General features: G+C 36.0%; 1 protein-coding gene across 1 annotated transcript in view; it reads right to left on the minus strand.

Moving 5' to 3' along the window:
- The window catches only part of LOC118149139 (uncharacterized), a 429,176-nt gene that overhangs the window by 91,081 nt on the left and 315,263 nt on the right, over positions 1–22,832 (minus strand). The window contains exon 3 of the mRNA XM_078355141.1: positions 22,141–22,215. The gene's annotated coding sequence lies outside the window, so the exon portion shown is untranslated. The remainder of the gene's footprint in view (positions 1–22,140; positions 22,216–22,832) is intronic.

The following is a 22,832-nucleotide window of genomic DNA, read 5'->3' on the forward strand; positions in this document are numbered from 1 at the left end:
GGCCTCCCAGAGTGCTGGGATTACAGTCGTGAGCCACCGCACCTGGCCTTGATTTATTTTTAAACCCACTGGTTGTTCAAGAGTGTTTTTATCAATTTCCACATATTTGCAATTTTTATCTATTTTCTTCTGTTATTGATTTCTAATTCATTTTATTATGGTTAGAAATAATACTTGATATGATTTAAATATTCTCAGTTTTTTTACTTATTTTGTGATCTAACTTGTGATCTATATTGGAGAATGTTACATACATTCTGTTTCTCTTGGGTGAAATGTTCTGTATATGTCTGTTAGACCAATTATGTCTATTGTGTTGTTCAAATCTGTCATCTCTACTGATTTTCTGTCAGGTATTTTTTTCCATAATTGAAAATAGTATATTGAAGACTCTTACTATTATTCTATTGCTATTTCTCTCTTCAGTTCAACAGTCAAAATAAAGCAATATTTCCATTTACTCTCCCTCTTTCTCTTCCTCTTTCTTCCTCTCCTTTACTTATTTTTTCTTTTCTTTTCTTTCCTTCTCTCAAAAAAAAAGAAATCAACTTGTAAACTTCTAGATCCAGGTCGGCAATGTCTCTTTCATTGCTTGATTTCCTTTCTTCCCTTCCTTCCCTCCCTCCCTCCCTCCCTCCCTCCCTCCCTCCCTCCCCGCTTCCTCCCTTCCTTCCTTCCTTCATCCCTTCCTTCTTCCCTACCGTCCTTATTACCTTCCTTTCTGCCTTCCTCCCCCCCCCAAAAAAAGAGTCTTCAAATAGAATACTGAAGACTCATTATTTTTTTACTGTTATATTTCTCTCTTATTCAGCTTATTTTATATACCTGACTTGTACACGTGCCTACATATTAAAATTTGGTGAATTAATATCTTGCTAATAAATGGACACTTTCCCATTATATGTTTCCTTATCTGTTATGACAGTCTTTTTACCTAACATCTATTTTGTCTGGTATAATTAATTTCATCTCTGCTCTCCTTTGGTTGTTATTTCCAAGAGATATTTTTTTCTATCCCTTTACTTTTAGCCTGTGTATGTCCTTAAAGCTGAAGCTTACTTCTTCTAGAGAACATATGGTTGGGTCTTACTTTCTTTAATCTATTCAGTCTCTCCATGTCTTTGATCAGGAATCATCAGCCACTTGCATTTGAAGTTATTGTTGATAGGTAATTATTTACTGTTGCATTTTGTTTACTGTTTTCCATTTGTCTCACCGTTCTTTTTGTCCCTCTTCCATTTCTCTTATAGTTCTTTTGTCCCATTTTTCTCTATTTCTTCATGTTTTCTTAACTTTCCATATTAATGTGATTTTATTTCTTTATCTTATTTTGTGTGTGTATCTTCTACAGGTTTTTTATTTGTGTTTATCATAGGGTTTAAAGAAAATACCTTATAGTTTATAAGTTGATTTTGGTTTTGTTTTTGCTTGTTTTGGGGTATTTTCTAATTTCCCTTTTGATTTTTTTTGTGTCCCATGTGTTGTTTAAAAGTGTTTCGTTCAATTTCAAGTGTATTAATTTTCCATCTGCTTGATTTACTCTTCTGTTAATGTCTAGTAGAATTTTCTGTTTCAGTTTGGTCTCATATGTATTTGTGCCCTCACCAGCTCTCATGTTAAATTATCACACCCTGTATTGGATGTGGGCCTGGTAGGAGGTGGCTAGAATATGAGGGTAAATTTCTCGTGAATGTAGATTAGCATCACCTTTTTGGTGCTGTTCTGAAGATAATGAGTGAGTTCTCTTAAGACCTGGTTGTTTAAAAGTGTGCAGCACCTCTCTTCTCACACTCCCTGTTCCTTCTTTTTTTTTTTTTTTTTTTTTTAGACGGAGTTTCGCTCTTGTTACCCAGGCTGGAGTGCAATGGTGCGATCTCGGCTCACCGCAACCTCCGCCTCCTGGGTTCAGGCAATTCTCCCGCCTCAGCCTCCCGAGTAGCTGGGATTACAGGCACGTGCCACCATACCCAGCTAATTTGTTTTCTATTTTTAGTAGAGACGGGGTTTCACCATGTTGACCAGGATGGTCTTGATCTCTTGACCTCGTGATCCACCTGCCTCGGCCTCCCAAAGTGCTGCGATTACAGGCTTGAGCCACCACGCCCGGCCTACTCCCTGTTCCTTTACAGCAATAAAAGAACTGACTAATACAGAAAATTGGTACTGAGGAGCAGGGCCTTGCTCTAAAGATTCCCGAAAATGTGTACCCAAAGCAGCTTTGGAACTGGGTAATGAGACGGATGTTGGAAGAGTTTGGCAAGCTCAGAAGACCGGAAGAGGAGGGATAGTTTGGAACTTCATAGAGACTGGTTGAATGAACATGGCCAAATTGCTGGCATTTATATGGACAGTAAAGGCCAGACTGATGATGTCTCAGATGGAAATGAGTAACTCAGAGGGAGCTGAAGTAAAGATCTCTTTATTATGCCTTAGCAAAGAACATGGCTGCCCTGTGCCACTGCACTAAAGGGTTTGTGGAACTTTGAACTTGAGAGTGATGATTTAGGGCATCTGGTGGAAGAAACGTTTAAGCAGCAAAGTATTGATGATATGGCCTGGATGCTTCTAACAACTTATTTGTGTGAGCAAAGAAATAACCTAAAGTTGAAACTTTTGTATAAAAGGGAAGCAGACTATAAAAGTTTGGAAAATTTACATGCTGTCCATATGGTAGAAAGCCCATTTTGCAGGAAAAGAATTTAATCGAGCTGGAGAAATTTCATAAGTAAAAAGGAGCCAGGCACAAATAGTCAAGAAAAGAGTACAGAATAGCTTCATGGTCCAGATCCAGTGCCCCATGCCATGGGAAGCCTCAGGACATTGCTCTCCACATCCCAGTGGCTCCATCTCTAGCCATGACCCAAAAAGGTCCAGGGACAGCTCGGATCACTGCTTCAGAGGGAGCAAACCATAAACCTTGACAGCTACCACATGCTATTATGCCTGCAGGTGCACGGAGTGCAACAGTTGAGGCTTGAGAGCCATTTCCTAAATTTCAGATTTTGTATGAAAAAGCCTGCTGCAGGAGTGTAACCTTCATGGAAAACCTTGACTAGGGCTATGCAGAAGGGCAATGTGGGTTTGGAGCGCCTACAAAGAGTCCCCACTGGGGCACTGCCCAGTGGAGCTATAAGAAGAGGGCCACTGTCTTCTGCCTCAGAATGTCAGATCAACTAACAGCTTGTACCCTCAGCTTGGAAAAGCCACCGACACTCAACACTAACTCTGTGAGTAGCTCTAGGAGAGAACCATGCAAAGCCACAGGGGTGGAGCTGTCCAAGGTCTTGGGAGCCTGGACCTTGCATGAGTGTGTCCTGGATGTAGAACATGGAGTCAAAGAAGATTATTATGGAGCCTTAAGATTTAATGACAGTCCTGCTGGGTTTTAAACTGACAATGGAGTTGATAGCCTCTTTCTTTTTGTTGATTTCTCTCTTTTGGAATGGGAGTATTTACCCAATGCCTATACCCCCATTTTGTCTTGAAAGTAACTGTTTTTTTACAGGCTCATAGGCAAAATATACTAACCTTGTCTTGAATGAGACTTTTGACTTTTGATTTAATGTTGAAATGAGTTACAACTTTTGCTGTTGAGAAGAGATAGCTGCATTTCAAATGTCAGAAGGACATGAGATATTGGGGTCCAGAAGCAGAATGATGTGGTTTGGACCTGCATCCTCACCAAATCTCATGTTGAATTAGTTATAGTCCCCAGTTTTGGAGGAAGAGCCTGGGTAGCTGGAGGGACCGTGGGGATGGAGTTCTCATGAATGATTTAACACCACCCCCTTCATGCTGTTCTCATGAGACTGAGTGAATTCTTGCAAGATCTGGTTGTACCAGGAAGCACATTTACCTAAGATCTAAGTTGAATTTCTCAGAAATACTTTTATCGACTATTAAGAGAGAGAAAGCATTAATTGTCTATATGTCAACTCTCAGAGTTATTTCTTAAGTTTTACCAGCAAGGGAGGCAGTACTACTAACCACTTCCATTCTCACTTAGGCAATGACACTTGGTGTTGTGATTTTCCCTGTGGATTTTTAAAAATTATTGTCATCTCACTTATATAACATGCTGACTTCAAGCACCAAATTTATATATAATAATGAGGCACTAAAAGCGGATTTACAGTTTGTGTAAAATGTTAAGATTTATCTATCATAGGATTTCCCTGGAGCAGCAACACTGGCATTTAGAATCAGATAACACTTTGTTGTGGGAGGCTGTCTTGTGTACTGTAGACATTTAGCACCATTCCTAGCTTCTACCCACTAGATGCCTGTAGCATCCATTTCCTAAGTTGTGAGAATATTTTAAAAAGTTCTAGACTTTGCCAAATATCACCTAGGGGCGGCATTGTCCTGAGATGAGAACTACAGATCTAGTACTATACGGGACAGAGTTGGCAGCATTTTGTTCACATACACAAATATCATACCCAGTAGAGTTTTTCATTCAGATAATTAATTTCTCTAGGGGAGAAAAATAACCCTGGTGCATTCCATCTCTTTTCTGAATTCCAAATAAACAGTTGGGATATCTTCTATTGATGTATCCTATAATCTTTGTCTCTTTAAACATGGCCATTCTGTCATTTCAAAGGTGTCTTGAGCAGATGAGAAGACAAGGGTGTAACTGATTGTGGATTCATTTCCATGCCTAAGTACAATCCAGGAGGAATTTGTAGCCCTAAAGTGTATAGCTTAAGTTGTTTATTCACTTATTCACTTAATACATATGTATTTAATATTTGTATTTTTCATAATTCAGTTACCTATAAGAATTCAGAGAAGTTTTTTGAATATAGATGGTACAGATTTAGATTTTAGGGTTAAAAATTACTACAAATGTCTTAGTTCATAAAAAACATAGGTATTTTTAGATCTGATGACAAATCCAGTTGAACAATATTTGGAGAAAATCTCTGGATCTTTATACTCAATCAGTGTGAAACGACCTGTTTATTCTTTTATTTACTTATACTTGTAATATATAATATGAAAAATGCCTAAGAGTTTCCTCAATAGACACAGCTAACTTCAGCTATCTCCTGTGATGGGATAAATTACGCACCCTCAAGATCCATATGCTGAATCCTAACCTCTATTATGTCAGAATGTGATTATACTTGGATATAGAGTCTTTAAACAGGTAATCAAATTAGGAAAAGGTCATGAGTTGGCCTTAATTCAATGTGACTGATGTGCTGATAGGAAGACATTAGTATCAATACACACATACACGGAAGATACAGGGAGAAAATGACAGTCTGTAAGCCAGGTAGAGAGGTCTCAGAAGGAAGCAACTCTGCTGATACTTTTCTCTTAGACTTCTAGCTTCCAGAATTGTGAGAAAATAAATTTCTGTTGTTTAAGCCACGTAGCCCATGGTACTTTATTATGGCAGCTCTAACAAACAAGCATACCTTTTAAAACCTCACTTAAATTACAATAAAGAGAGAAAAGAGCATAAACGTACAAAGAAAGCAAAAGGGACAGAAGCAAAAAAAAGTCACTATCAGGTCAGTGAAAACAATGAAGGGGCCTGGGAAAACATCGGTTCACATCACAGACCTTAGAAAGATTTCAACAGTTGGTGTGGAGGGGGAAAGATATTTGATGCTGAAAGTAGGAGGACAGCTCTAAAGCCTGTGAAAAGAGGTATAACATGCCAATCAAAAGTAATATTAATGATGTATATTTATATATATCTTATTATGTCATCATATATGACATCATATATGATGTGAAAGCTCTATAAATATATACATAAATTTATATAGTCAATATATATTTACTTATACTACCAACTATTAGTAAATGTAAAAATGAACAGGTTGTATTTATATGTATGTGTGTGTGTGTGTGTGTGTGTGTGTGTGTGTATATATATATATAAAGCTTTGATGTCATTTGACTCTAACCCTCACATACACTTCCACAATATGATCTCATTTTATCCTAACAGTAGGCTTGGAGGCATCAAATCAGAAGTTTGTATTAAAAACCAAATATAAAATCTAAACTTCACAACTGACTAAATGAATCCCTTCTGATGGCCAAGAGGATTCCAAAGAAACCTAAAACCTAGTTCAGGTCATGATGAGAAGTTGGGAGTTGGATATGCCTCATTATATTATCCTCCTTTTAAAGGCCTGAGTAAGAAACATATGCCATATTGTCTCCAAAGACTTTCACCTATGAGACTTCATCTACATAATAAAAACTTCAGCCTCCACAACCCCTTATCTTAACCCAGACCCTCTTCCTATTGATTCCACGTTAAATAATAACTCTTTCAATGAACTGCCAATCAGAAAAATATTTGAATACACATATGACCTGTAAGGTCTCACTTTCAGTTGTCCCACCTTTCTAGACTGAACCAATGTATACCCACATGTATTGACTGATGTCTCACGTCTCCCCAGAATATACAAAAACCAAACTGTAACCCAACTACCTGGACACATGTTCTCAGGCCCTCCTGAGGTTGTGTAACTGGTCACGGTTCTCACATTTGGCCCAGAATAAACCTCTTTAGATATCTTAAAGTGTTTGGCTTATTTTTGTCAACATTATTCAGAAGCAAAGGCACTAGGAAAGCTAGTGATGACAGGAGAGATGACATTCATTCTAAGTGAGACTTCTCCCCTCTGCCCCAACACCCTGCTCAGGAATTTCTCTCACTGCCTCACAGAATGATGGCAACAAATATCTACTTAGGCATCATACTGAGCAAGTAATAAACCTAATTACAAAATAGCAAAATGCTTTACAATTTGTGCTACACATGTACATATGTATTTTACTCTGCATATATGCATATTGCTACCCATATGTACCTATATTACTAGGTGCTATGCATATGCATCTTTCTCAAATATAAAATAATAATTAGCTTTAATAACAATTCTATGGATTAGGTACTCTTACTATTCTTTTTTTGAGATGGAGTTTCGCTCTTGTTACCCAGGCTGGAGTGCAATGGCATGATCTCGGCTCACCGCAACCTCCGCCTCCTGGGTTCAGGCAATTCTCCTGCCTCAGCCTCCTGAGTAGCTGGGATTGCAGGCATGTGCCACCATGCCCAGCTAATTTTTTGTATTTTTAGTAGAGACGGGGTTTCACCATGTTGACCAGGATGGTCTCGATCTCCTGACCTCGTGATCCACCCGCCTCGGCCTCCGAAAGTGCTAGGAATACAGGCGTGAGCCACCGTGCCCGGCCACTATTTTATTTTCTACTTGTCCTCAATATAATCAATGTCCCAAGAGGGTCAAAAATTGCAGATTTAGTCATTTGTTTTCACTGATCTATTTTCAAATACATGCATCAAAATGATAGCACATAATGAATATTTGATGAATAAGGGAATACCTGAATTCTTATCACACAGATAAGGAGACTAAATCCTATAGAGGTTGAACTGTTAGCTTAAGCTGTAAACAATGAAAGGCATACTGAAACCTCATTCCCAAACACCTATAGATATTAATAGTTGGGGGTCTTTGCCCAAAGAGCACGTCTTCATTATCCATCACTCTGCAAAGCATGCCTATGGATTTTTTGTTGTTTCTTATTGAATCATTATTTAGATGCCATAAATTTTACCCCTGCATATATACAAGTCTAGGAACTTTGACAGGTCTCTCCAGTTATGCAAACTCCTTCTAAAATGAAGATAGCTGCATCATTAAAAAAAAAAAATGTGCATCTCTATAATCAATCCCCTTTTGCCATCCCAGCCCTTGGGAACCACCGTTTTGATTTCAGTTTTTATGCTTTTGCCTTTACCAGAATGTCACATAAATGAAATCACAGAATATATAGCCTTGTATGTCTAGTTCCTTGACATGATGTGTTTCAGTTCCCACCTCTTTCTTCATGTAACAATGTTTCATTCCTTCTCATTGCTCAGTAGTATTTTATTAAAAGAATTGCCACAGTGCATTTAAGTTTCTGGCAATGTTGAATATTCTGTCAGTAATAATTGATTACAAGTTTTTATGTAGGCATATTTTTCTTGGGCTAATACCAGGAGTATGGGATTGCTGCATTACGTGCTAAAAGCATGTTTAATTTCACAAGAAACCACCAAGGCCACTTTCAAAGGAGCTGTTCTGTTTTGCATTGCCACCAGCATTTCATGACACTCCCAAATGCTTCAGAATTTCCCCAGCAATTAGCATTTACAGTGTTTTTCTTTTTTATTTATTTCCCTCCCTCCTTTCTTCCCACTCTTTTTGGTCATTCTCATGAGTACACAGTGGTATCACATTGTGGTTTTAATTTACGTTTCCCTAATTAAGCATCTTTACTTGTGCTTAATTGCCATCCCAATGAATGAATATTTTATTCGCATAAATCTAGGTCTGAATCTCTAGACTGTCTCTTTAAGAAAATTTTTATTTTTGCCGTTTCTTTACTCATCCTTAAAATGGAATAAAATGTTTGTATGGGGATTAAGTAGGTTCTTCTAAAAAATCTAACATAAACCAACGTTTTTCCTTAAAAATTATTTGTCATGTCACCGCTCTGTTAAAAAAACTATCAATATCTCCTTATTGTCAATAGGACAAACCAGGATTTAAGCTTGTTCTTAACTTACTTGACAGGCTTTGTTTTCTCCAATCTTTTTTCTGCTCAATCACATTATGTCCAAGTTAGGAAGTGCACCGTCACTTTATATTATTGTTACCATGCTCTAATACTATGTGTGCCTCCCCAATATCTGTACTTTTTCTTGTTTCCCCTTCTCTAGTTTATATGTATATTTCTCATGTCATCGAGTCTCAACTTTTATGTCTCACAACTGCAGAGATTATGTCTATCTTATTAACCATTAGGTATTTCCCTCGACCCTTGAATGGAGTGTGGCACATGTTACATACTGAATTAAATGTTTGTTGAATGAATGAAGGCATATAATCCATTGGCATCTATTGTTTGTTTCCTGTTCAACTTTAAAGATTTAATTTCCTCTGATATTGAATGCCATCTTTTTGTATCTTTAACTCTCATTTAGTATAACACATTTAAACTTTCTTTAAAGTAATGTTACTTTTTTTAAATAACATAGATTAAATATAATATCTTCCAGTTACATGTGTTCAGGCTTTAGCTCCCCAACTAGTTGAAAATTGTTTGAGAACAAGAACAACTTATGCCAAATACTTAGAAATTTGAAAACCCCCAATAAAAGTTTTTTTGATAAATATTTTCACATTCTACTTAAGAGAATACAATAATAAGATTAAGAAAGTGGTTTACAGATCACAGGACTACAGACAAAATTATTGGTTATAAGATACTATAAAATATTATTGATGTGTTGGCAAAAAACTAAAAGAGAGAGAAAAGAATGAGAGCGAGAGAAAGACACAGAAACAGAGAGACGGATTATTATCATTACAGAATAGAGTAACTTTTCCTAACAGAAAAAGAAAACGTGGGAATAAAAAACCTTGGAACCAACCAACCAAACAAGCTTTCTTTTAAGAATTTTAAAGGTATAAGAACACATTGTTTTAGCATTTTTTTCCACGTTTTTGGGCCCTTTTCCTTTAAAAAAATAAATGAAAAAGTTTACTGATACTCTGATAGCATTACAGAATTACAACTGGTAATTTAATAGATGGCATACTTCAATTTCCCTCCCTCTACATTCAGCGTACACTTTGGCTTCCTGACCCTTATATAGTTAATGTATGAGAGATACTCTTAAAATTAGCTAATCACAGGAATAACTGTTTAAAAACCTTTTATTCAACAAGCTATTCAAAAGCGGTAGCTTATCTGGAATATGTGCAGCCCAGAGATCACACTCAATTTATTTGTGCTTGATTGGGCTTTGAAAATGACCGCCGGCTGTGCACACCCCGCCAAACCTAAGGCTGATATGCCCACTCCAGGAACCCCTCCGATCGGTGTCCCTTGTGTCCCCAGGGGCCTCTCATGGTTTCGCTGAAAGCACATCACCAGTAAGTTAGCTTTGATTGAGATGGTCACAGTATATATGATCCTTCGGTGATTTTTGAAATTATAAAAACTATTTTTATATAATTGTGAGCATTCCGCTTGACCCCATGATTATAGAAAAATTTAGATGTGTATTTAAACCATTACAGGTTTCACATTAGTTCAACCATTTTTCATCTATCAAGCCCACACAGCAGGATTTCAAGAGCAAATCACGGACCAACTCATGTTGAATTTGTTTCATTATATGCCTTTCTGCATGTTTATGTAGCTGAAATGTGTCACAAAAGGCCATGGTCAAATAATTTAACCAACTTTGAAGTCAATTAAGTTTACAAAGTTCAGCAACCTTATGAAGTGAGAAGTGAACACAATTTGCATCGGGACCTATGCTATCTGGTTTGACACACACTGTCCTCATTGTGACCTGGGAAACACTGGTGCACAGCAGCTTGTGGAGTAAGAGTCCCTGGGACGGTTAAACAGCTCTTCTACTTACTAGCTGTGTAATCCTAATCAAACTGGGGTGATGTGGTGATTAAATTAAATTAGAGTAGCCATTTAAGGTGCTTGCATATAGCAAACACTTACTTAATGTTTGTTATTAGTTATATTAATTGTAGCATTCTACCAGATGTATGCAGCCTTGTATCAAGGGAAATTCAACTCGATTGAAAATGCCATGCGATAAACCAAATATGCAGTCCTTCCATCTGCATTAACTCCTTTAGAGACTCTGAGAAAGCAACAGGAATTTCCTGGACTGCTTCTGTAAACTGTTGGATATATAAGCAAGCCGTGGTCATTTGGGTTCAGCCTAAATTTGTACTTCATATTTCTCACCTCCTTCAAATGACCACTAACCTTTAATGGTGAGCTAGCCCATATTTTCCCTTCATACTCACAAACACAAGAGAGCTGGATTGCTTGTATGTCAGATCTAACAGTGGGAACTGCAGTGGCTCAATTACAAAATTTAAATCAAATGGGAATAATTGGATCCTGAGGTGGCAGGGGCCAAGTGACGGCACTAAACTCTCAAAGGTAAGGTGGGCATATCTACCATAGCAGTTAGCAGAGGCAGAGCAGCAGTCAGCATAGTCTGACATTTGCTGGGGCAAAGTTCTCCAGGAGGCTGTGTATGCTCTGAATCAGTATCCAATGTATGGTACTGTTTCTCCCACAGCCAGAATTCATGGCTATAGGAGTCCAGGAAGTGAAACTGGAAGTGGCACCAGTAACCATCACCACTAGTGATCCACTACCAAATTTCTGCTTTCTGTTCTTGCGACATCGCTTTCTGCTGGTTTAGAGGTCTTAGTTCCAGAGAAAGGAATGCTACCACCAGGATACACAACTGTAATTCCATTAAACTGAGTTAACACTGCTACCTGGACACTTTAGGGTCCTCCTACCTTTAAGTCAACAGGCTAAGAAAGGAGTTACAGTGTTGGCTGAGGTGACTGACCCAGACTACCAAGATGAAACCAGTCTACTGCTCCACAACAGAGGTAAGGAAGACTATGCGTGGAGTACAGGAGATCGATCAGGCATCTCTTCTTACCACCACGCTCTGTGATTAGGGTCAATGGGAAACTACAATGGCCCAATCCAGGCAGGACTACAAATGACCCAGACCCTTCAAAAATGAAGGTTTGGGTCACTGCATCAGGAAAAAAAACAAAACAAACCAACGACAACATAATGACATGCTGAGGTGCTTGCTGAAGGCAAAGAGAATACAGAATGCGTAGCAGAAAGAAGAAGGTAGGCCGGGCGCGGTGGCTCACGCCTGTAATCCCAGCACTTTGGGAGGCCGAGGCGGGTGGATCACAAGGTCAACAGATCGAGACCATCCTGGTCAACATGGTGAAACCCCGTCTCTACTAAAAATTACAAAAAATTAGCTGGGCATGGTGGCGCGTGCCTGTAATCCCAGCTACTCAGGAGGCTGAGGCAGGAGAATTGCCTGAACCCAGGAGGCGGAGGTTGCGGTGAGCCGAGATTGCGCCATTGCACTCCAGCCTGGGTAACAAGAGTGAAACTCCGTCTCAAAAAAAAAAAAAAAGAAGAAGGTAGTCCCCAATAGCAGTTTTGACCACGTGACCAGCTACAGAAAGGAGGACTGTTACTGTCATGAGTATCTCCTCCTCCTCCTGTTAGAAATATGTTTGTGCACATACACACTTGTACTAAACAAGTGTCTTCATTTTATTTCCTTTCTCCTTTATCATGTGACATAAGATTTGTTAACTTCCTATCAGCATTTTGGTATGGAAACTTTATGAAATAGTATTTGGGTTGGGGATTGGTGCCTTTCTAGTGGTAGGAAGGATAGTTGTATTATGTTAGGTATAATTATGACCATATTATTGTCTTCATTTGAAGATTATGTATGATCTCAGGAGATGTGTAGGGGTCAAATTCCATATATATGCATATGGTTCTCTAGAGAGACAGAACTAATAGGAGACATAAATATATAATAGGATATATATATATATATATATATATATATATACATGGTTCTCTAGAGAGACAGAACTAATAGACATATATATGTATATATATATATATAATAGGGTATATATATATATATAAACATATATATATAGATAGAGATAGATAGATAGATATCTCCTATTAGTTCTGTCTCTCTAGAGAACCATGAGTAATACACAAGTTAGCAGTGGTCTGACCTTGCCCAAATCACAATTTCAAACTCTCATTTTTTAATATGTGAAATTGAGATACTACTATTCCCCTAAATTTGTACCTCATAGAAATTTGAATTTTTAGGACTAACTGCTAACATTTATATTGTGTTAATTATTTTTCCTGGCACAAAATTGTAAGAGATATGGATAATTCATATTTGGTACTGATACATTAGATAAACAAATATAAATAATTATTTATGTTTAAAAATCTCAAAATTTCTACTAAAAAAGGAAAAATAATGGTGGTCTTCCCATAAGAGATTTGAAAAATAAGTGTATTTAGGCTCTCATCTTAATACTAAGCTACTTATCATTCTTAATATTAGTGTCATAACTAATCATGAATTCTTTCACAAAGGTCTCAAACAAAGGCAGCTTTAATTCCTGACTGAGAAAATTAAAATATTAAGTAATTCAAATAATCACTTTTGGTATATATACTCTTCTTTTTGAGTGAATGCCTATAGATACCAAAACAATGATAAATATTTAAATAATCTGAAAACAGAAATATCACAATTTTGAACATATATGTGTGTGTATATATATATATATTTTTTTCTTGTCTAGTTTTAACAGTCCTACAAAATTTGAATTAACAAAGTCTTTCTCATTTGTACCTTGCTTCCTTATCTAGTCATTGAACATTTAACACACCTAAGTACAGTCTGAAATATATGCAAGCAAGTATAAATAATACATAGTACATATTTTAAAATGGCATTTCGCAAGGTATTCTGAAGAGGTAAAAGCACTGATATATGAAGAGACTGACATTATGAAAGTACCTCTCACCCATAATGACAGTAAATAGATTTAGAGAATTGTAAAGTGTAAAGGAAGAAAATAACTCTGTAATTACCTTGAATTTTTTAAGACTGTAATGATGTCTTAGAATAATTAATCACCAAAACCAAGACATTGGAATAAAGATTATTTTCATGATACCATAATCAATTTTTAAAAGCACATTTTGAATTTTACATACTATGAGAGAGAAGAAAGCAGTGAAAAAAAAATAAACCCAGGTATCAAGTAGAAGCAACTGGAGACTCTTTCCTCATTTTTAGAAAAATGTTGAAATTTATTCTCACAGTTCCAGGGGCCAGGACAGTTTCACATGAGTCCAAATCAAGGGGCCACCAGCACCTTCATCCCTGAAGACCCGGTAGAGAAATTATTTCCTGCCTCTGGTGACTGCTGATGTTTATTTGTGGATGCACCACTGCAATCTCTGCCTCTGTGAACATACCTCCTCCTCTTGTTTTGTGCATAAAATCTCCTTCTGCTTTCCTCTTATAAAGGCACTTCTAATTAGATTCAGGGCCCACTCCAGTGGCTACAGATAATCACTGTATGTCAAGATACTTAACCACATATGTAAAGCCCCTTTTTCCTTGTAAGGAAACATCTATAGGTTCAGAGACAAAACCTGGTATCTTTGTGTGGCCATTGCTCGGCCTCCTACAGTTACTCCACAGACAATAGCATGCATTTATGATTCTGCAGGCCCTCCTAAGAATTAGAATTTACAAATCATATATAAATCCCTAAACTCTTTAATGTGATATATTTTCTCCCACTTGTCAAGAAACATCCTTTGCTAATCACTATGGAGTAATGGAATCAGATTTGCCTTCCTACCTGTAAGCAACAAGAACAACCAAGCAAAATACCTGATATAATCCCTGTTTTGAGACCTTAATCATTGGGCAACAAAGGGCAGTACTGCCTGAGAAATTTGGTGGGGGAGATGAATGTTACAATTTTTTTTTTTTTTTTTTTTTGGCTGTGGGATAGAGAAAGGAAAATGAGACAGAGTCCAATAGGATCTTTAAGTTGAAGAGGCGCAGCTGAGATTTAGAGAATAGGGAAGGGGTACACTGAGGAAAAAAACCCAAAAATTTGCAGAGGTGATCCTTCAAGAATTCAGCAGAATCGTATTCAGTGTATGCATGTAAGCAAACCATGCATGGCTGGGAGATGGGGAGAATTAGTACTGGATCCCCAACTAGGAGATATTCACCACGATTCTCTCCCACCACCACCAGGTAAATTTTGCAATGTCTGAAAACATTTTTGATTTACACTACTGGGGAAACGTTCCTGGTATCCAGTCCATAGGGGACAGTGATACTACTAAATATCCTGTGATGTGCAGCACTGTTGTTCTCCCCACAATATAGAATTATCCAAATTAGAACGTCAATAGTACTAAGGTTGAAAAACCACATATTATAGCGGACAGTACCTCCATTATACAGATAATGTGTAATGTGAACAGGGCCTATTCTCACCTATTATCTTATAAAAATTCATAATTCATGTGCAATTGGACGGAGAACTGCAAAATCTTGCCTGAGTAGGAGCGAACACTCAGAATTGTTCTAGACCCACATAACAAATCATAAGATCAGTGTCAAGCAGAATCAAATCGCTTCTTCCAGGTAACTTAACTGTACATTAGAAGAAAAGTCAAGAATGATTTATACAAATATCCAGGACTTAAAAAGGGCACAATTGATAGTGTCTGGTGTTCAATCAAACATTATGAGGCATCCAAAGAGTCAGAAAAATACGGTTCACAATGATGAAGGTAATCATTTAGTCAGAACTTAATGATAAATGAGGCATATGTTGCAATTTGCAAAGACAGACATTAAAATATGAGTTATTACTAAATTAAGTTTCAAAGGTTCAAAAAGTAGAAAAATAAAAAATGGCTTATTGTTTTCATGAATCTTATATTTAATCAATGTTACATTTCAAGAGCTAAAAGTTGTTTTGCATAGTCGATATTTAGATTTATATACATAAACATCTGTATGTTCATCCTTTTTTTTCTTCATTTTGTATTTCACATTCAGAATCATACTTTACCTTGAAGCATGTCTTCAATTATTTTTATCATAATGGTTGATCAGTGTTAAATTCAGTTTTAACTTACTTGAAAATTATTTCTTTCAATTTCACTTTTGAAGGTTTATGTTTTTGCTGAACATAGAATGCCAGCATTCAGCAATTTATGATGTTATTCACTGTTTTCTGGCCTTCCATATTTCTATCAACAATTCAGTTGTAATTATAAATTCATCTTTCCATACATATGTCTATATGTAGCATAAGACATTCATATATGTGGATCGATAAATACATTTTAAATATTTGAAAATATATGGATTTATATGCACATATATTTAAATATATTTATCAGTACATATATATGAATAGTTGTTTTGCTAGAGAAAAATTACCTATGTACCTGTAAAACTCAGATTTGGTATAGACATATGTTATATTCCTATATATGTACAAAATACATGTCCAATTCATCCTTTCACTAACCAAAACTGGCAATTCTTAGCAGTAACTTTTATTATACCAAGACTCGGTAGTTTTGAAGTTCATACTTGCATTTTTCATTGGTCAAGGGAAATTCTTCATTTCTGCAAGTATAAAAGCTAGAGCCTGGATTATCCCAGTGCTCTCTCAGAACTTTGGTCTATATATCCTCTCCAAGAGAGTCCACATTGTTTGTCATTTTAGTAGTAATATTTGGGGAAGTAGCTCAATAATTATCATATTTTTAATTTTCCCTAGTTGACTCGATGTTGACTACACTTGGAAGCAGACAGACTAGGCAGAAAGTGAAGAGCAAAAGAAAAACATGCATGAAGGCTATACAGTAAGGAACTTCAGCATTCATTTATGGTATGAAATTATAGTTCACAATGGATGCAGCCTGGAATAAAGTGGTAAGGTATGAGAAATAATTGTGGCCTATAGAGTGAAGAACCAATGCAAAGAACATTTAACATATCAGAGGCTGGTCAAATATTTGGAATGCTGCTAAAGAGGCCAAGAAAGTGAAAAATTTGATTTAAGTGAGCAGAGCAAAGTAATTTTCAGTGGAGTGGTGAAGGAAAAAGCAAAAAAAAAAAAAAAAAAGTAATATAAAAAAGCAATTGAGGTAAGGAAGAACTGTAACTATTCACTCAGTAGTTATTGAAAATAAACTAAAATTATGTGCAAAGACATGTTTCTTTGAAAACTTAACTTTCTAAGGTGCACTGGCTCATGCCTGTAATCCCAGTAATTTGGGAGGCTGAGGCAGGCAGATCACTTGAGGTCAGGAGTTCCACACCAGCCTGGCAAACATGGTGAAACCCTGTCTCTTCTAAAAATACAAAAATTAGCCAGACATTGGGATGGGCACCTGTAATTCCAGCCACTTGGAAGGCTGAGGCAGGACAGTTGCTTGAACAACCAAGGAGGTGGTGGTTGTGGTGAGCAGAGATTAAGCCAGGGCACTCCAGCCTCGGCAACAAAGCAAGACAGACAGACGGACAGACGGATGGACGGACAGAGGGACAGAGAGAGAGAGAGAGAAAGATTTATTAACATTCTAAACTAAAATGCACCTATTATTTCAAATGCTCTTTCTACTTAAAAATGTTTTATATCATTTGCCTAAATCTTTCCATATATATTAAGAGCATAATGTGTTATGAGAAAATTGTTACTATACCCTAAGCACAACAGTTGTAGGTACAGATGAAATATGATAGCATATCACATTGAACATTGCACATTATAATTTACTTTAAAAAATGTGGAGTTCTGTTTTACATGCTTCATATGTTTCCAGAAGTAGCCATTCATTTTGTTTTCTACCAAACATTTCATAAAAGGGAAAATCACCATTCTATTCTAAAATCGAACCAAGGAAATATGATTCAGAATGACAGAGAGCGCGCTGAAGGTATGATTACAATGATAATAAAATATGATCAAAGTGCAGTTATGATAAAATTAAATAGCAAAGACTAAAAAGAGAGGCAAAAAATTTTCATTCATAACATTATGTCAGCCTTTTTAAAATGTAACTCTAGAGTAGCTTGGATTTCAAGAAAGTTAATATGAAGAATTCAAAGTAAAAATGTAGTCTACTAAGTACAGGTTAAAATGGGGACTAAAGCATACTCACTTATATATTTTAAATATAACCATTTGAAATGCATATTCATAAGAACTAATTCATCTGACTCCAATCACATCTTATTTTAAGTTCACAAGCACTGGCAATTTTTGCCTTTATTATGAGGAAAGAACAATCACATTAGAAAGGCTTGTCATTCTCCCAGTAATGAGTTCAATATGACATTTTGGAAAATGCTTTGCTGTGACTAGAATAGCAATGTTGATCTTATATTTTGAAAAGATGCTTCAAAACACAGACACTGAGAACAATTTCATATAGGGATTTATTTTTTTCCCATTTCAACCTGAATGTAAGTTAAATTCTAAATTACAGTAATTCTGAACTGTTTTCATGTTACTATGAAGTTTCAAATTGTGGGCTAAGTCTTTTTCTGGAGGCAGAATCTTGCTAATAGAAAATGATTTTAAAACTGCTATTATTGATTTTTAGTACAAGATATTTGATTTACATCCATGGAAAATACCAGTAATTATGAGTTAAATCAGAAATATTTAAATGAACATAATTCTAGTTCAGTCATAGTGAGGAAAAGAAAAATTCTTATGAGTTCAACCTTTTTAAGCTACTGTATCTAGTTAAAATGTATCTGGATGTACACTCACTTAAGAACATTTTGCAGAAAACAAAGAGAAACCTATTAGAACATATTTTATTTATGAATTTGCATTATTCATCTGTATTTTCCATCCTATAGTTCTTTCCTGAAACTGTCATGTCACAAAATCAAATGATACTAGGTGATGTCAAATAAAAAACACAAGGCAAACTAAACAGAAAAGGAAAACTGAATTCAAGGCAGTGAGAAAGCAGATGACACAGTCTGAAGTTAACTCAGCTAAAACAAAGGGCAGAATTTTTAAAAGCAGAGTTGGGACCATCTTAGGCCTTCTGTGTTTGCTAATCGGACTTAAAAAAAAGGCAAACTCTGTCCTGCCTCCCCAGCAGAAGCAAGGTAGCCACTGAAGTTGTGTGGAGACTGGGGGATGAGGTGCTAACTTTCTTGATTTCATTTCAAAGAAACGACCCTTAGGATCTGGGGGAAAATAGTATAAAACTGGCAAAGGGGTTTTTGAAAAATTTGGAACTCAATGGGTCAGAGAAAGAATTTACGGTTATAATTTTTTTTTATGTAAATGATTCAGGAAAAGGGAGAGAATGGGTGTCTACAATTAGGTTATATGGATTCTGTAAGGGCTACCTACAGTGAGAGGGTGGTCAGGGGCCAAGTCTGGCTAAAGTCTAGTCAAGCTGATGGAAATGTTAAGGTCATCTTGGTCAGTATTTATTTTTAAGTATAGACAATCTAGAATTACTGATTCTTGTTTTAGAAATACATGGGTTTTCCATAATGTAAAATAGGATTTTCTATAATGTAATGATTAACTTCACAGTTCACTTTTCAAAATGAAAAGTAATATAAGTAATATAGAAATTATTTTTATTAAAATGCCAAAGGAGGCATCCATCGTGGTAAGGGGCATGGGCTGAAAATAGCAAACTCACTAGGTGCTCAGCAAAAGCGTTTGTATTCTCAAGCCTCCTTTGCAGTTAGGTTGAGGTCGTGTACCTGGACCTGGATTCTCATAAATGGAATGAGTGTCTAGTTTAACATGGCATGAACTGACTTCTTTAACATGACAAATAATTTAGTTGACTTTAATTCTGATATTCAATACTAGGTGTTATAATTACTTACATTAAAGTAAGTTTCCTTATTGAAAACTTATAAATAAAAATAAGAAATTATACTAAAGCTACTTCAACCATTCCTGAACTGTCTGAACAGTGCTACAGATATGATTATAATGAACTGGGTAAAACATGAAAAATACTAACGGTTTCAAAATTTAAAAATATTTAATTGATACTTTTGTTTGAATTGCTTTCATTTTCTTTTTTATTATGTGACAAATCGCATCTAGAATATTGTGTTTTTCCAAGAACAGTTAAAAGAAAGAGATTTGCATTATGGCCTTCACTAATAATTCGTAACCACTAACTTTCCATGGTGCATAATGCCTCCAGGATATATTTTTTCCTACTCCGTATACACAACCATTTGTCAAGATGAGACCATTTAATTCTTTTTTTTCTACAATATTTAGTAAATTTACTCGCCAAGACACTTGAAGCAATTAAAAAAAAACTTCTATATGTTCCCATTGTCCATGTACTAACCTTTCTGATCCATGTTTTACCGTTTCTTTAGATTTACATGAATTATCCCTCATTCCATTTAATTTCAGTCCTCCTTCTTATGTGCTAGATGCCATTACTTCTTTTTCATTACAGACACTGTTCTAGAAATTTTCCCTTCTCTTGCTTGACACATTTCAAAATGTTTCTCACTCGACTAAAAGATTGCTATCAGCATATACTCACACATATATTCTCATACACGCATATATGAGAATCTCATCACTTTAGCAAAAGTATTTTGTAAATTACAAATGGTCTCCACTTTGCTAAACTGAATTGTCATTTAAATGTATTCATATTACTTGTTATATCATAGGAATTCAATACATTTTCATTTGGCCTTCAGGATATCACAATCATCTAATTTTCCTCCAACTGAATTTTGCAAACATTTATTTACATTCTCTTTTGGCAAATCTTCCTCTTCTTCCCCACCTCCCAGTGCCCCACAACTCATTCCTTGAAAATTGTATTTTCCTCTTTCCTTTACATTCTCATTCTACACAGACTTCCTTAAAGATCTCATGCATTATCAAATGTTTAATAAAATATGTATCTTCACTCCTTCCAAATTTATATCTTCACTCTAAATATATCCCTGGAATGTCAATTATATATATTCAAGCTAAGTGTCATCACTACACAGCACTTGTAGCAGATATCTTGACAGTTTCATGTCCTAAATTTAATTCCTGAATTTCCAGAGAAAACTTGTTCAGAATTACATATTTTCTTTTTAAAATATCAACTAATGGTAAGTTCATCTTTTCATTTTCTCAGGCAAAATGCCTTGGAGTTATTGTTGCCTCCTTTCTCCTTTTACTTCACCTGACACTTGGTCCACAAGATCTTATTCAGCTTACATTTAAATATATGAACAAGCTAACCACTTCTCATTATCTTCATCATTTCACTCTGTTTCAAGCTACCATCAATTTTTGTAGGATTCCTGCAAGCGACTCAACATTTGTCTCTCTGTTTCCACCTCTGCTCATTTATATCCATTTTCAACAAAATCTACACCCAGATTAATTTTTCAAAGCTAAAACATGATCTTATAATTTCTGTAATAAAAAATTCTCATGTTTTCCCCTTTCTCTCAATTAAAACCTGTAGTTCTTACAGTGAACACATTTTGCACCAACTGTGCTCTCTGCCTGGGATTGTCTTTCCCTGGATATATGCACTGCTGCCTTGATCACTGCCTCCATGTTTTCATTTAAATATCTGCTTTTCGACTGGACTTATTTCAAACATTTCTGCTTAAATTATACTTACCTTGAACCCCTGATCTTTAGTATCTTGAGTTTTTTTACTTTCTAACATACAACACACTCTAAATGTTATTTGTTTCATAGTATTCACCTAAATTATCCCAATAATTTAGGCAAATTCTCTAGAGGAAGAAACGTTTTGTTTGTTGGTGGGTTGGTTTTGCTCTCTGATAATTCCTTGGATCTAGAATACGTGTTTTAAATGTTCTTTGAGGAGCTTCCCTCCCTTGTGGCCTGGTTAGTGTGGATCCCAACACTTAAGGGCACTGGATGGACTCACCGCCTAAATTTTCCCACCTCAGGTAAATCAGAAGCAAGTTTATGACCACTGTTAGCCACTTGGTACCAGGCTACATCATTTGTTGGACTCTTGAAAGAAAGCTTATTGATAGGTGGAGCTGAAAAGATGTGAGGGTGGAACTGCTGTGACTACAGAGCAAACATAACATGACATTCTCAGGAGAACACGGCATCTTTGGGAACAAGAAGAAGATGAAAAGGGGGAGCATGTGCTGACACAGACGTGTACCACTTGCCAGCAACCTATGAGGGATTTTAAAAAATAGACATTGGTGGAGCAAAAGGTATTATATTTTGCCTTGAAATGAACGTTTGATTCATATTTTTGCTCTTTGTAGTCGTCAGCTATGTGTACATACATTTTTACATTCAATCATTCTCAGTCTCTCAAATAAAGGGTTATTGGTATGGAAACACGCTTCCTCTCAGTTACTTTTATATCTTCAAACTTTTCTTTAATATATTGTCCAAACATCACATTGAAATATGAAAATAAAATATCATTACCTGATGTGGTGATTCACACCTGTAATCCCAGCCTTTCGGAAGGTTGGAGTGGGCCAAATGCTTGAGGCCAGGAGTTCAGGACCAGCCTGGTCAACATAGTGAAACCCTGCCTATACTAAAACTACCAAAATTAGCCCAGATTAGTGGCACGCACCTGTAGTTCCAGCTACTCCAGTGGCTGAGGCAGGAGAATAATTTGAACCCAGGAGGCGTATGTTGCAGGCTCCATCTAGGAAAACAAAAAAAGAAGAAGAAAGAAAAGGAAAAATAAGTTTAAAAACCAATAATAATAAAAAAATAAAATTTGCTACCATTAGTATCTACTATAAAACATAAGCAACAACAAAAAGTAAAAAGGTGATATGCTCCATATATTTAAAAATTCATTTAAAGTGATGTCATTAGGCTTTATGAAAAGTTTAGTTTACTGTCTTACATTATGAACTCCATCACAAACGGGCACTTTTCCAAACTGTCATTCTGCAGGAAACTGACTAGTTGTCTGCATCAGAAAGTTTATTATTACTCATGTTATAGTATTGTGCTGAGGACTGAAGGATGAATAAATGCTGGCTATGTGAAAAAGGAAAGAAAAATATTAAAGAAATCTTTACCTGTTATTTTTTTCATTAAACCTATCAAAGGGTAGATTGTTTTGTGTGTTTAATCATGTTCTTTGATCAAGTATTCAAATGTTTGTGTGGATATTCAATATTTCAGAGAATTCCAAAAAATATAAATGGTAGTGTTTTCATATTGATCTATTCATTAGTCAAAACTATTTCGTTATAATTGCTCAAAGTAGTGCAATCCAAGTACCAACCATTTTTTTTTTCTCTATGATAC

Source organism: Callithrix jacchus, chromosome 18, assembly GCF_049354715.1.
Source record: "Callithrix jacchus isolate 240 chromosome 18, calJac240_pri, whole genome shotgun sequence".
Classification (NCBI taxonomy): domain Eukaryota; kingdom Metazoa; phylum Chordata; class Mammalia; order Primates; family Cebidae; genus Callithrix; species Callithrix jacchus.